Below are 14,571 nucleotides of genomic sequence, written 5' to 3'. Positions count from 1 at the left end.
CAGACAGCAAAGGTAGGAAAAATTATTTTATTTTCAATTTAGTGATCAAATGTGTCAGTTTTGAGAATTTATATCTGCTGTCTATATTTTGCACTATATTTGTCTATTTTTCTATAGTTACTGAGGTAACATCTTTGGAAAAAACCCCAAATATAAATGATAATTAACATTTTCTCTGCATATAGGGTGCTTTGTGTTTTTTTAAATTTTATGGTTACCATTATGAAATAATAAGATATTGTGTGTACATGAAAAATGAATGGATAAAATTGGGGACAGGGCTAGGGCGGGATTGGGGGCGGGATGTGGGCGGGACTGAATATTAATAGATGTCCCGTTTTGTTGAAAAAAAATGATCACGCTAACTATAGTTATTGATAAATTTTAACAATTAATAATTTAAATAAGAGCTGTGATTGTTCAACGTGTTTGAAGATTTTCATCAAGGATTTAAATCAGTTATCTCCCTATACGGTTGTAGCACGTTAACTATGGGCCATATTCTACATATGACACCTAAAAAACTGGTGCTGAAAAGGATGGCATTTAGCGCAATTCTATAAAAGTTAATACACAGTTTACAGAATCATGTTTAGCACCCACATATGTGGCTAACATTTAGGTGCATCCATTTAGGCCAATGAAAATCAGGCCTAAATACCTGCGCCTATGTTGTGTGCAGATTGGGTGTATTCTGTAACAGTGTGCCTGACTTTTAGGAATGCTCATGATCCGCCCCTGGCCACACCCCCTTTTGACATTTGCACGCTAGAATTTACATGCACCACTTGATAGAATATGCATCATAGAATGTGTGTAACTTCCAATTAGTGACCATTTGATCAATTATTAGGTGTTAATTGCCAATTATTGACACTGATTAACTCGTTAAACAAATAAGTTGTGTGCACAAATCTGCACCAAGCACGCAATTTTGGTTGTACTGTACAGAATCTGGCCCTATGCCAATATTCTATAAAGATGGCCACTATAGAATAGGGCTCAGTGCCTAAAAAGGCGCCTATGGAATACAGTCTTGGCACCTACCAGGGCATGGCAGTGTGGGCGGTCCACTCTGGGTAAAGGAGTTTGGGGTGCTTGGGCTGAGGTTTGTATCTGCGCATCCTTTGGCTCTGCTGGCCCCACCTCCTCTGAAGTCAACTTCCTGTTCAGAGGTAGGGGGCTGGCAGAACTGAAGGCTGTGTGCATAAAGACAGTGGCCCTGTGATACTCCATCCCCCCCCCCCCTCACACTCCCTGGAGGAGGTGCGCTCTACCCCTGGTGGCCACTAAGGGCAGGATTCACTAAACATAGTAACATAGTAACATAGTAGATGACGGCAGATAAAAACTCGAATGGTCCATCCAGTCTGCCCAACCTGATTCAATTTAAATTTTTATTTATTTATTTTATTTTTTTTCTTCTTAGCTATTTCTGGGCAAGAATCCAAAACTTTACACGGTACTGTGCTTGGGTTCCAACTGCCGAAATCTCTGTTAAGACTTACTCCAGCCCATCTACACCCTCCCAGCCATTGAAGCCCTCCCCAGCCCATCCTCCAACAAATGGCCATACACAGACACAGACCGTGCAAGTCTGCCCAGTACTGGCCTAGTTCAATATTTAATATTATTTTCTGATTCTAAATCTTCTGTGTTCATCCCACGCTTCTTTGAACTCAGTCACAGTTTTACTCTCCACCACCTCTCTCGGGAGCGCATTCCAGGCATCCACCACCCTCTCCGTAAAGTAGAATTTCCTAACATTGCCCCTGAATCTACCACCCCTCAGCCTCAAATTATGTCTTCTGGTTTTACCATTTTCCTTTCTCTGGAAAAGATCTTGTTCTACGTTAATACCCTTCAAGTATTTGAACGTCTGAATCATATCTCCCCTGTCTCTCCTTTCCTCTAGGGTATACATATTCAGGGCTTCCAGTCTCTCCTCATATGTCTTCTGGCGCAAGCCTCCTATTATTTTCGTCGCCCTCCTCTGGACCGCCTCAAATCTTCTTATGTCTTTCGCCAGCTGCTTGCTTTTATCAAGAAAATTTTGAATAAAATTATCTCCAAGGTTCAAGAACATTGAGTTTCCACAGTCTCGTTTGTTTGGATCTGTTCTTCATTTCCTGTGGAAACTTGAGTCTTCCTGTTTTTGCTATTCCTGAGATCCACCAATCAGAATCTGCTGACTGTTCCCTCAAAGAACTTTTCTATACATGTAACACCATTTCCACTACAGCCCCTGCTCTCTGGAATGCTCTGCCATCAGTCATCCGCCTTGAAGAATCCCTCGACAAATTTAAAACCAAACTCAAAATCTTCCTATTTCAAGATGCATATCAAAACACAAGATAAGATCCCATTCCTGCTCACATTAACGATGAAAGAGAACCGCTTTTAAGAAGCGATTTCCCCTCCCTTACTTTCATCCCCTTTTCCTTCTCACCTCCCTTTTAAATTTTATTTTAACTTTGATTTAACTTAAACTTTTATCCTTACCCCAGCCCCTCTTGTATCAAATTTGTCTATGTCTTGTCTAATACCTATGTTATTTATATACAGTCCCCTTTTGCTTTTTATTTTTATCCTAATTTTTAGCATTGTAATCTGACCAGATACTGGTCGATGGTCGGTATATCAAATAGTGAATAAACCTGGAAACTTTCAAAGCCTGGTTATCGTCTCTGGATGCCAATGCTGAGGGGAGGGGTAGAGTGTGTATGTGAATAAATTAGTTCCTTTCCTTTGTAGTCCAGGAAAAGAAAGGAGAGCATTCCTTTTGTCTTAGTGCAGGACAACACTTTCCTCTCTTAAGGATATATCTTCTATTTTTTTTTTTTTTTTTTTAAGAAGGGATTGGCGAGGGCGCCTCCATCAATTTTCTGCCTAGGTTTGTAAGGATTTTATTACTGACATTGCTGTTGGAAGGGTGGAGAGAACAGCTGTAATACTAATATTATCATTTGATAATTGTTAAACTAAATATTTGTGTTGAGATGTTATGAATTGAATTTTAAGACTGTAAATTTACTAAATAAAATAAATGTATTTATGTTGGGTTTGTGTGTATTTGACAGTTTCAAACGTACAGAAATAACTGCTGGAAGAGAACGGAAACCACGAAAAATACAGCTACAGCTGCAGGACACAGAGGCACAGACAAGAGACAAGCTGGGGCAATAAACAGATTCAGTAAGTGCTCTTTTCAACAGAAAGACCCACCTGCAAGACTCTGTATGGTGTGTGGAAAACTTCCAGCACTAAAGGCACCTTCCTCCTTGGGGAAAACTATTCTCTTCCGATTGCCCTCTTTCAGATCATCCTCTGGATGGAAGGAAGGGGAAGTTTTCTCTCTTCCCAGGCTACAAAGAAGAGGAAGAGAATTTATTCACATACTCACTCTACCGACCCCTCCCCTTAGCATTGGCTTCCAGAGACAATCACAAACATTTCTGGGTCCACAGCAAAACCTATAACTTTTTAAATTGCAAGTCCAGTCCCTCATCCACATTCACAAAGAGTCCTCCAGTGTGGACCCAGGAAGCAGAGAGACCAGAATCATCAAAGCAATTTTGAGACAACTCAGTGGGACCTGTGCCTGCAACATGAGCTGTATAGTACCACAGGAACAGCAGAGATACCAGTCAATAAAAGGTAGAACATATTTACCCCCTCCCCCCTCCTTTTACTAAACCGTAGCATGGTTTTTAGCACAGGCTGTGATGGTAACAGCTCCGACGCTCATGGAATTCCTATCAGCATCAGAGCTCTTACCGCTGCGGCCGGCGCTAAAAGCCATGCTATGGGTTTAGTAAAAGGGACAATTTAAAAAATATAAACACTGCATAAAACTTTCAAAAGTCACAAGCTAATATCTAACTTCACAATTATTTTCTGTCTTCAATGCTGTTCTGAATCTCTCCTCAGCTTTTATCTCTTCTCCAGATTTCTTTTCCTGTGCTTCTTTCAGTTTTATATCTCTCCTTACTCCTCCATCTATTTTTCTTATGTGTCACTTCTCTCTTTTTGTATTTTTCTTCCTGTTGGCATAAGAAGGCGATCACAAACAGATCGGAGAAGGTTATCATGCCGCTGTACTGGGCCATGGTATGCCCTCACCTGGAGTACTGCGTCCAGCACTGGTCACCGTCCATGAAGAAGGACATGGTACTGCTCGAAAGGGTCCAGAGAAGAGCAACTAAAACGGTTAAGGGGCTGGAGGAGTTGCCGTACAGTGAGAGATTAGAGAAACTGGGCCTCTTCTCCCTTGAAAAGAGGAGACTGAGAGGGGACATGATCGAAATATTCAAGATACTGAAAGGAATAGACTTAGTAGATAAAGACAGGTTGTTCACCCTCTCCAAAGTAGGGAGAATGAGAGGGCACTCTCTGAAGTTAAAAGGGGACAGATTCTATACAAACGTAAGGAAGTTCTTCACCCAGAGAGTGGTAGAAAACTGGAACGCTCTTCCGGAGGCTGTTATAGGGGAAAACACCCTTCAAGGATTCAAGACAAAGTTAGACAAGTTCCTGCTGAACTGGAACGTACGCAGGTAGGGGCTGGTCTAAGTTAGGGCACTGGTCTTTGACCTAGGGGCCGCCTGGGAGCTGACTGCTGGGCACGATGGACCACTGGTTTGACCCAGCAGCGGCAATTCTTATGTTGTTATAAATTCTCGACTCATCTCTACCTCTTGTTCATTCATATTCCCATTCTGTGCCTCCCATTAACTAATCTTAGTCCAATGTCTTCTTTCACGTTTGTTTCCTAAAAACTGTCCCTTACAAGACCTCTCATCCCTAGCTTTTTTTTTTCATCTCCACTTCTTCATCATGTTGGAATTGGGGGTAAGAAAAGGTAGTAATTTATTGGTATCCTGCTGCAGCACAGAGCAGTGTTGGAACATTTAAGGACAAAAGCTGTTTGTAGGGTTTTTCATGGACTTGTGGGGGGACCTTACAATCTGAACTGTTTGTGCCACGGGACAAAAAGAAAGGTGAGGGGGAAGGGGGAACTAACCCCCCTTTTATAAAAACTGTAGCATGGTTTTTAGTGCCGGCTGCGGCGGTAACAACTCTTGACGCTCATGGAATTCCTATGAGCATCGGAGCTGTTATCGCCATGGCTGGAGCTAAAAACCATGCTACGGTTTTGTAAAAGAGGAGGGGGGGGATAAGTTTTGGAACTTTACTTGGAGCCTGTAAGGAGGATATCATTCTAGTGAAGGAGTCAGTCTGACTGGTGTGGGGGGGGGTTATTTTTGGTTTTTATAGGACTAGGGCAGACATGGGCAATTCCGGTCCTCGAGGGCCGGAATCCAATCGGGTTTTCAGGATTTCCCCAATGAATATGCATGAAATCTATTTGCATGCACTGCTTTCAATGCATATTCATTGGGGAAATCCTGAAAACCCGATTGGATTCCGGCTCTCATGGACCGGAGTTGCCCATGTCTGGATTAGGGGCTGCGGGGAACATATCCAGTCCTGAAGAAGTTTGGGACTTTGTGGATTTGGGGGGGGGAGGGGGGGTTAACTTAAAGCTGAAATAATGCCATCAATTTTGTTATCATAATTTTGGGATTGGAGTTTTTATAATAAGATCCTGCCAACTCCCACCACAGCAAAAGGAGGTGATTGTGACAAGATGTATAGGATAAACACAGGGTATTCTTGTTTAGAAAGAGGAGTGACCTCTATGCCTTGTTACAAGCTACAATATATAAGAGCCTCAGTTGTACCTTCAATAATATCATGTATTATAAATGTCTCGAGAGTTAGCTCCCACAATCGTTACCCTCGTCCCTGAAGAAAGGTTTCTTTTTTGAAACATGTATGTTTGGAGAGGTGAAGACAGGACAGTATCACTATGAGCTAAAGCTAAGTGACGTTCTGATTGTTATGAATATTTTAAGAAAAACTAAGTTAAAGACTTAAAAAAAAATCAATAATTAATAAAGGTTGGACCGACGAAGAGTGAAACAATCGGTGGTTTATATCCTGATGGTGGTCTGAAGGTCCATACAATTCAGAAATACTATCATTTGAGTGTCTACTATATTATCCTAAGAGTGTCCACTATACTATGTATTGTTAGTCCTTAATGTGAAACCAGCCAAGACAATTATAATACATGTTGTTACAAGCTAGGCATTTATTATAGTACTCATCTCTGGGATTTTATGCACAGAGAATTTTGGATTTCAATCAGTACTTAATTATTCTGGATCAGTGTGAGCTCACTGTGAATAGCAAGTATGGTCAGGCTCAGGTTCTGGCTCCAGGTGCTTTACATCTCTCTGTAGCTGGTCAGTGTGCTTATATTTCTCTGTAGTGATGATGTCTTGCTTGCAGAGGAGAAACTGAGGGTGATTCTTGGGGGTGGTAGGAAAGATTTTCTATTTGCAGCGTAGATGGGGTGGAACTGTGACAGTAGTGGGGGGAGGGGGGAAGTCTTTTCCCTCCTCACTGGTGAAGAGCCTTATCTCAAAACAGATATAGTGGCAGTAGAAAAAGTTCAAAGAAGAGCGACCAAGATGATAAAGGGGATGGAATTCCTTTCGTATGAGGAAAGACTAGAGGTTAGGGCTCTTCAGCTTGGAAAAGAGATGGCTGAGGGGAGATATGATCAAAGTCTACAAAGTCCTGAGTGGTGTAGAACAAATACAAGTGGATTGACTTTTTACTGCATCAAGATTTACAAAGATTAGGGGACACTCAATGAAGTTACAGAGTAATACTTTTAAAAGCAATAGGAGGAAACATTTTTTCTCTCAGAGAATAGCTAAGCTCTGGAATACATTGCCAGAGGATGTGTTAAGAGAAGTTAATGTAGCTGATGTAAAAAAGGTTTGGACAAGTTCCTGGAGGAAAAGTCCAAGCCACTGCTTGCCCTGGATCGGTAGCATGGAATGTTGCTACTCTTTGGGTCTTTGCCAGGTACTGGTGACCTGATTGGCCACCGTGAGGACAGGCTACTGGGCTTGATGGACCATTGATCTGATCCAGTAAGGTTATTCTTATGTTCTTATGTCTCCTGTTGAGATAGACAAGGGACGGTAGCATAGAATGCTGCTACTATTTGGGGTTTTGCCAGGTACTTGTGACTTAGATAGGCCTCTGCAAAGACAGGATACTGGGCTAGATGGACCATTGGTCTGACCCAGTAAGGCTATCTCAATCTTTGTCAGGTCCACAACTTGTTCTCAATCATACACTGTACACCAGAACACATGTTAGAGATCAATTGTAACCTGCCTTGAACTCCACCTAAGGAGGATTTGGCAGGATGGAAGCCTGCATATAACATAATCTCCCTTCTGCTAGGGAAGCAACACAGTAATCAGCAGCTATAGAATATACAGTAAGAACATAGTAAAAGCCTTACTGGATCAGACCAATGATCCCTATATCCCAGTACAGATCCCTGTGGCACTCTACTATTTACCCTCCTCCATTGAGAAAAATGGCCATTTAACCCTACCCTCTGTTTTCTGTCCCATAACTAATTCCTAATTCACAACTGAACATTGCCTCCTATCCTATAACTCTCAGGAGCCTCTCAAGAGGAACTTTGTCAAAAGCTTTCTGAAAATCTAGGTACACTGCATTAACCGGATCACCTTTATCCACATCTTCAAGTTTCAAGTTAATTAAAAATTTGTTATCCCGCCTTTTTAAATTACAAAGCGGCTATACAATAATTAAAAAACAGAAAACGGGGTAATACAGAACATTAAAACTACTAACTAATTTTTATCCAAATAAAGACATCTACAAAGTCTCACAAATCAAACTCACATGAGGGGATAAAGGGCAGAACTACAATGAGCAGAGAGAAAAGAACAGTTAAGCAAATTGATGATGCAAGACCTCCCTCTGCTGAACCCATGCTGACTCTGTCCCATTAAATCATTTTTGTATACGTATTCCACTATTTTATTTTTTCACAATTGTTTCCACTATTATGCCTAGCACTGAAGTCAGACTTACCGGTCTGTAATTTCCTGGATCTCCCCTGGAACCCTTTTAAAAAATCAGCATAACTTTGGCCACCCTCCAATCTTCAGGTACTACAGATTACAGATCACTAAAAGCAGATCAGAAATTTCATATATGAGTTCTTTCAGTACCCTGGATGCATACTATCCATTCTAGGTGATTTATCACTCTTTAGCATGTTGATTTGGCTTAGCACGTCTTCCAAGTTCACCAAGATTTCTTTCAGTTCCATTTCCAGTTCAGGTAGATCTTTTACATCTTCTCCCGGTGACAATTCAAAACCACGCGAGACAATCGCGCATGGACAATGCCAGGCAATCGCGCACAGGACATCAGCATGCTGGATTAAAACAGTATTTTAAAGCACTCCGAGGGGGGGGAACACCCCCCACTTTGCTTAGCACTGTTGGTGCTCTCGTTGGGGGTGGTTGGGGGAGGTACCCCCCATTGCAGAGGAAACTGTAATTTTTCCCTAAAAAATAGGGAAAAAGCACTGTTTCATCTACAATGGGGGGTTCCCCCCAACACCACCCATAACGGAAGTGCCAACAGTTCTAAGTAAAGTGTGGGAAGGTTTCCCATCCCCACCCATATCCCCTCAAAATAATGTTGTAATCCAGTGTACTGACGTCCTGCACGAGTCTGTCTGCCCGGCATTGTCTGCACGCAATTGTCTCACATGGTTTAGTCTATGAACCCTTCTCCTATACAGACCGCAGCACAGAATTCATTCAGTCTCTCTAATATGGCCTTATCCTCCCTGAGAACCTCTTACTCTTTGATCATCCAACAGTCCCATGGATTATCTCATAGGTTTTCTGTTTCTAATGTACCTTAAAAAAAAAAATGTTACTATGAGGTTTTGCCTCTTTAGCAAGTTTCTCTTCATATTTTCTTAGCTTTCTTTATCAAGGCTTTGCATTTAACTTGCCAGTCCTTATGTTTTTTCCTTATTTTCTTCATGTGGATCCTTTTTCCATTCTTAGTGTAAAGGATGTTATTTTGGCTCTAATTGCTTCTTTCATTCACCTTTTAGCCATGCCAGTTCTCGTTTTCTCTTCTTTCCACCTGTGTTAATGTGTGGAATACATCTGGTCAGGACTTCCACGATGGTATTTTTAAATAACGTCCATGCCTGGTTCACAGTTCTAACTTTTGCCACTGATCCTTTTAGCTTCTTTTTAACCTCATTTTATCAGTCACCCTTTCGAAAATTAAGTGCTGCTACAGTAGATTTCGATGTCACTCCAGATATCAGCTCAAATTTGATCACGTTGTGACCCAACACAGTTACCTCTTATACTATGTCCTGCATTCCACTAAGGACCAAATCTAAAATAGCTCCCTCTCTTGTTGATTCCTCAACCAGTTGTTCCAAAAAGCAGTCATTTATGGCGTCTAGGAATTTTACCTCCCTAGCACTCCTTAATGTAACATTTATCCAGTCAATGTTGGGGAAATTGAAATCACCCATTATTATAGTGTTGCTCAATTTGCCATCTTTCCTAATCTCTAAAAACATTCTTCATCTGTATACCCATTCTGTCCCAGGGATGGTATAATAACCTTACCTGTATAGTCCTTCCCTTCCTACATGGAATTTCTATCCATATGGATTCCGCACTGCTATGTCATGCAGAATGTTTATTTTGTTTGTTAAGGGGCTGGAGGAGTTACCGTACAGTGAGAGATTGGAGAAACTGGGCCTCTTCTCCCTTGAAAAGAGGAGACTGAAAGGGGACATGATCGAAACATTCAAGATATTGAAGGGAATTGACCTCGTAGAGAAAGAGAGCTTGTTCACCCTTTCCAAGTGGAAAGAACAAGAGGGCACTTTCTAAAGTTAAAAGATAGATTCCGTACAAACTTAAGGAAGTTCTTCTTCACCCAAAGAGTGGTAGAAAACTAGAACGCTCTTCCGGAGTCTGTTATAGGGGAAAACACCCTCCAGGGATTCAAGACAAAGTTGGACAAGTTCCTGCTAAACTGGAACGTATGCAGGTGAGAATGGACTCATTTAGAGCACTGGTCTTTGACCTGGGGGCTGCCACGTGAGTGGACTGCTGGGCACGATGGACCACTGGTCTGACCCAGCAGTGGCAATTCTTATGTTCTTATGTACCCTCTTTAACATATAGTGCAACCTCCCTTCCAATTTGATCTACACTACCCTTGTGATATAATTTGTACCCATTAACACAGTGTCCCATTAATTGTCCTCCTTCCACCAGGTCTCTGAGATGCCTATCATATCTACCTCATTATTCAGTGCTATATAAAATGCTCCTATTTTATATTTTAGGCTTCTAGCATTTATATACAGACACTACAAATTGTGGTTTTTCCTTGTATCTACAAACTGCTGAGAAAATTACAGGGATAACTTGAGTCTTTCACTCTGCATTCCTGCTTTCTTTACCATTATTGAAACCTCTCTATTGGAACTCCCTAAATATCCTGTTTCAATAATATCCTTCAAGGATACTCTATACTGAACCATCCACTCCTGGGCAACTGTCAGCTCTCCCTTTCCTCCCCCCCCCCCCCCCCGCTCCAATCTTAGTTTATAAGTTGCTCTTTATCCTTTGTAAATGTTAGCACCAGCAGCCTGGTTCCATCCTAGTTAAGGTAGAATCCTTTCAGAATAGGCCCCCCCCCCCACTCCTCCCAGAGGTTTGCCTAGTTCTTAACAAATCTAAAACTCTTATCCCTACACCATCATCTCAACCACACATTGAGACTTTGGAGCTCTGCCTGCCTCTTAGGTCCTGCAAGTGGAACAGGGAGCATTTCAGAAAATGCTACCCTGAAGGATCTGGATTTCAGCTTTCTACCTAACAAGCTTCCAAAACCTCCCTTTTACATTTTATTATTTCATTGGTACCTACATATACCAAGACAGCCAGCTCCTCTCCAGCACAATTTAAAATCTTATCTAAGTGATGCATGAGGTCTACCACCTTCGCTCCAGACAGACAAGGCGATCCTCAGGCTTACCAGCCACCCAGCTATATACATGCCTAATGATTGAATCTTCCACTACAATGGCTATTCTAACTCCTCCCTTCTGGGCTGAAGCCCCTGGAGATAGCTCCTCAGTGCAAAAGGATATTGCATCTTCTGGTGGGCAGGTCCTGGTTACAGAATCATCTCATGCATCACCAGATGATGTTATCCTTTTAGGAGACCTCCCTTCTCTAAAGCAACACAGAGGCTGCCAGACTGGAGGTGGGATTTCTCTACAACATCCCTGTAGGTCTCCTCTATGTACCTCTCTGTTTCCCTCAGCTGCTCCAAGTCTACAATTCTAGCTTCAAGGGAACAGACTCATTATCTGAGAGTTAGGAGCTCTTTGCCACGAACACACACATATAATTTCTCGCCAGGTGGGAGATAATCATACACGTGACATTCAGTGCAAAAGACTGGATAGTATCCCACTTGCTGCTGGACTAATGTCTGCATCTTATTTTTTTAGCTGATTAATTGAACTCTATTAATGTTCTAGAAATATTAGACTAGTATAGAGAGACTTAGGTTTATATTGTATGCTTTATTTAGTGCTTGATTCTTAGCAAGTAATGAAATGTAATAAGAATATATAATAAACAGTTCTCCTGTTGTCCTAATTAGAATAATTGACTATAAATTAAGACTACAAGTAAAGAAATGAGCTAAGGGTGGGCGGGAATGAAGACTAAGCCAGACCCTGCTATGCCTGCCAGAGACTTATCTCTAGCAGAAAGTTCAAGTTTAAAAACTGTAAAACAATAAAAGGCTTTTATACTACGTAAACAAGCTAAGTAAAGTTTGCTCTTTTAAGATCTAAATGTCTATATAAAGGAACCTACAATTTAGCTTTCATCCCCAAAAGTATCAAAGCATAGAGCAAAATAATTTATTGTCCTCTCCAAGAAAGAGAAATATCCTCTTTTCTTCTTCTCTCCTCTCAGAAGAAAGTTACCTTGAGCTTTACCACTCTCTCTCTCTAGGTTTGTTTTTTAGGGGACTGCTACAAACAGACCCTTTGAAACTAACACAGTAATCAGATTACCCTGGTAATCTTTACAGCTACTCAACCTTCCTCACAGAACCTTAATTAAAACCTAATTCAAGTCAGAAGCACCGATTTCTACTCCTTATGGCAAAGAAAAAAAACTAACTTTCTTTTAAGTAGAACAGGAAAAAGGACATAGAAGCTCCTACCCCCTCTGAAACAGGAAGGTTGAAGGGGATAAAAGTTGGCAAGCATTGAGCATGCACAGAGGCTCAAGGCCCATGCCAGCTCTGGTGCTTCTTCTGTAGTTGTTGACTACCATGTTGCGGCCCTGGAAGAAAGAAAATTAGATGCTGAACATCATTTGGGTAAGAAGAGAGGTAGAAAGTGGGACAGATTAATAAGGAGATGCTGAACACTAGGGGGGATACTAAAGACCAATAGGAAATAGGCAAAGAGAGAGATGTTGGACACCACAGAGGGGGTGAGAGGTAGAGAAAAGAAATACTGGATGCCATTGGAAAAGTGAAGTTGGGGGTTGATGCTGGTCTATGGAATGGTAGAACATAAGAACATAAGAATTGCCATCTCTGGATCAGACCCTGGGTCCATCAAGTCCAGTGATCCGCACACACAGAGGCCCCACCAGGTGTACCCTGGCATAGTTTTAGTCCCCATATCACTGTATGCTTCTCAAGGGAGATGTGCATCTAATTTACCTTTACCAGTATCACTCTATGCCACTCTTAAGGAGATGTGCATCTAGTTTACCCTTGAATCCTAGAACGGTGGATTCTGCAATTACTTCCTCTGGGAGAGCATTCCAGGTGTCCACCACTCGCTGCGTGAAACAGAACTTCCTGATATTCGTCCTGGACCTGTCCCCCCTCAGCTTCAGTCTATGTCCTCTTGTCCGTGTCACATTGGACATTGTAAATAACTGCTTTCCCTGCTCCATTTTGTCGAATCCTTTCAGTATTTTGAAAGTCTCGATCAGATTCCCTCGCAGTCTCCTCTTCTCAAGGGAGAACAACCCCAGTCTCCTAAGTCGTTCCTCGTAGTCCAGGTTCTCCATATCTTTCACTAGCTTCGTTGCTCATCTCTGCACCCTCTCTAGCAGTTTTATATCCTTCTTTAGGTATTGAGACCAATGCTGGACGCAGTATTCCAGGTGTGGTCTTACCATGGCTCTGTAGAGCGGTATTATAATTTTCTCTGATCTACTCGTAATTCCCTTCTTTATCATGCCTAGCATTCTATTTGCTTTCTTCGCTGCTGCCGCACATTGCGCCAACGGTTTCAGGGTCTTATCTATCAGTACACCCAGGTCCTTTTCCTGTTCGGTCTTTCCCAGAGTTACACCTGACATACTATACTTATGATCTTTATTTTTTCTGCCTAAATGCATCACTTTGCATTTTTCCACATTAAAATTCATCTAAGAACATAAGAACATAAGCAATGCCTCTGCTAGGTCAGACCTGAGGTCCATCTTGCCCAGCAGTCCGCTCATGCGGCGGCCCAACAGGTCCAGGACCTGAGCAGTAATCCTCTATTTATACCCTTCTATTCCCTTTTCCAGCAGGAAAATGTCCAATCCTCTCTTAAATCCCAGTACTGTATTCTGCCCTATAACGTCCTCTGGAAGCGCATTCCAAGTGTCCACCACACGTTGGGTAAAGAAGAACTTCCTAGCATTTGTATTGAATCTGTCCCCTTTCAACTTTTCCGAATGGCCTCTTGTTCTTTTATTTTTTGAAAGTTTGAAGAATCTGCCATTTATCTGCCCACTTCTCCAATTGATTCAAGTCTTTGACCAGAGAGCCTCCGCATGAGCGGACTGCTGGGCACGATGGACCACAGGTCTGACCCAGCAGTGGCAATTCTTATGCTCTTATGGAGATCCTCGCTAGAAATGGGGGAGGGAGCCTTGATCCACCCCTTAATTGGTGGGAGGGTGCAAATCTAAAGGTTCACCTAGTGTCAAATATCTTTGGGCTGTTCCTGGTGGTGTTTGACCCTTAGTTATCATTGCACATATGCTTCTGCCCAATACTTGAGGGCTATTATTTGAGAATTTCAGACTAAATAGTCTGTCGTAATAAACACCCAGGCTCTTTTGTTTATTTTCAATATGCAGAGAGCTGAACATCCAAATGCCTTTATTGAGAACTATTGTCTAAAGACCGGCATTTCCTGTACTTGAGGAATAGTTATAATAATACAAACTATGTCCTTTTTCCATTTGCATTACTGTGTCTCAGTTTCAGCCCCATAAGATTCCAGTGACTCTGTATAAGCTTTTCCTTAAACATTTTTGTTGTTTAAGCTAGCCATGATCATTAAGTGGAGGAGTGCCATATTTGCTTCTCAGAGCTTAATGCAACTGGCCAGTTTAAGCAGACAAGTATTTCTGAATCCAGCATATACAATAATCCAGCAAATCACTCTATACATCCACTGTGATAAGATAGGAGAGGAACATACCCATTGGCTACAATTAAATGAGTCTCTTTTTGGCCTAAGGCTGAGATTGAGAACCTGTACAATACTGAATGGTTCACACCTTG

At 41.8% G+C, this 14,571-nt stretch overlaps 1 protein-coding gene across 1 annotated transcript in view; it reads right to left on the bottom strand.

Annotated features, from left to right (window-relative positions):
• The window catches only part of LAT (linker for activation of T cells), a 102,688-nt gene that overhangs the window by 56,608 nt on the left and 31,509 nt on the right, over nt 1-14,571 (bottom strand). The window contains exon 2 of the mRNA XM_033943971.1: nt 3,226-3,365. The gene's annotated coding sequence lies outside the window, so the exon portion shown is untranslated. The remainder of the gene's footprint in view (nt 1-3,225; nt 3,366-14,571) is intronic.

Source organism: Geotrypetes seraphini, chromosome 5 (genome assembly GCF_902459505.1).
Source record: "Geotrypetes seraphini chromosome 5, aGeoSer1.1, whole genome shotgun sequence".
NCBI classification, from domain to species: Eukaryota; Metazoa; Chordata; class Amphibia; order Gymnophiona; family Dermophiidae; genus Geotrypetes; species Geotrypetes seraphini.
This window is presented reverse-complemented; position numbering and strand designations above follow the sequence as displayed.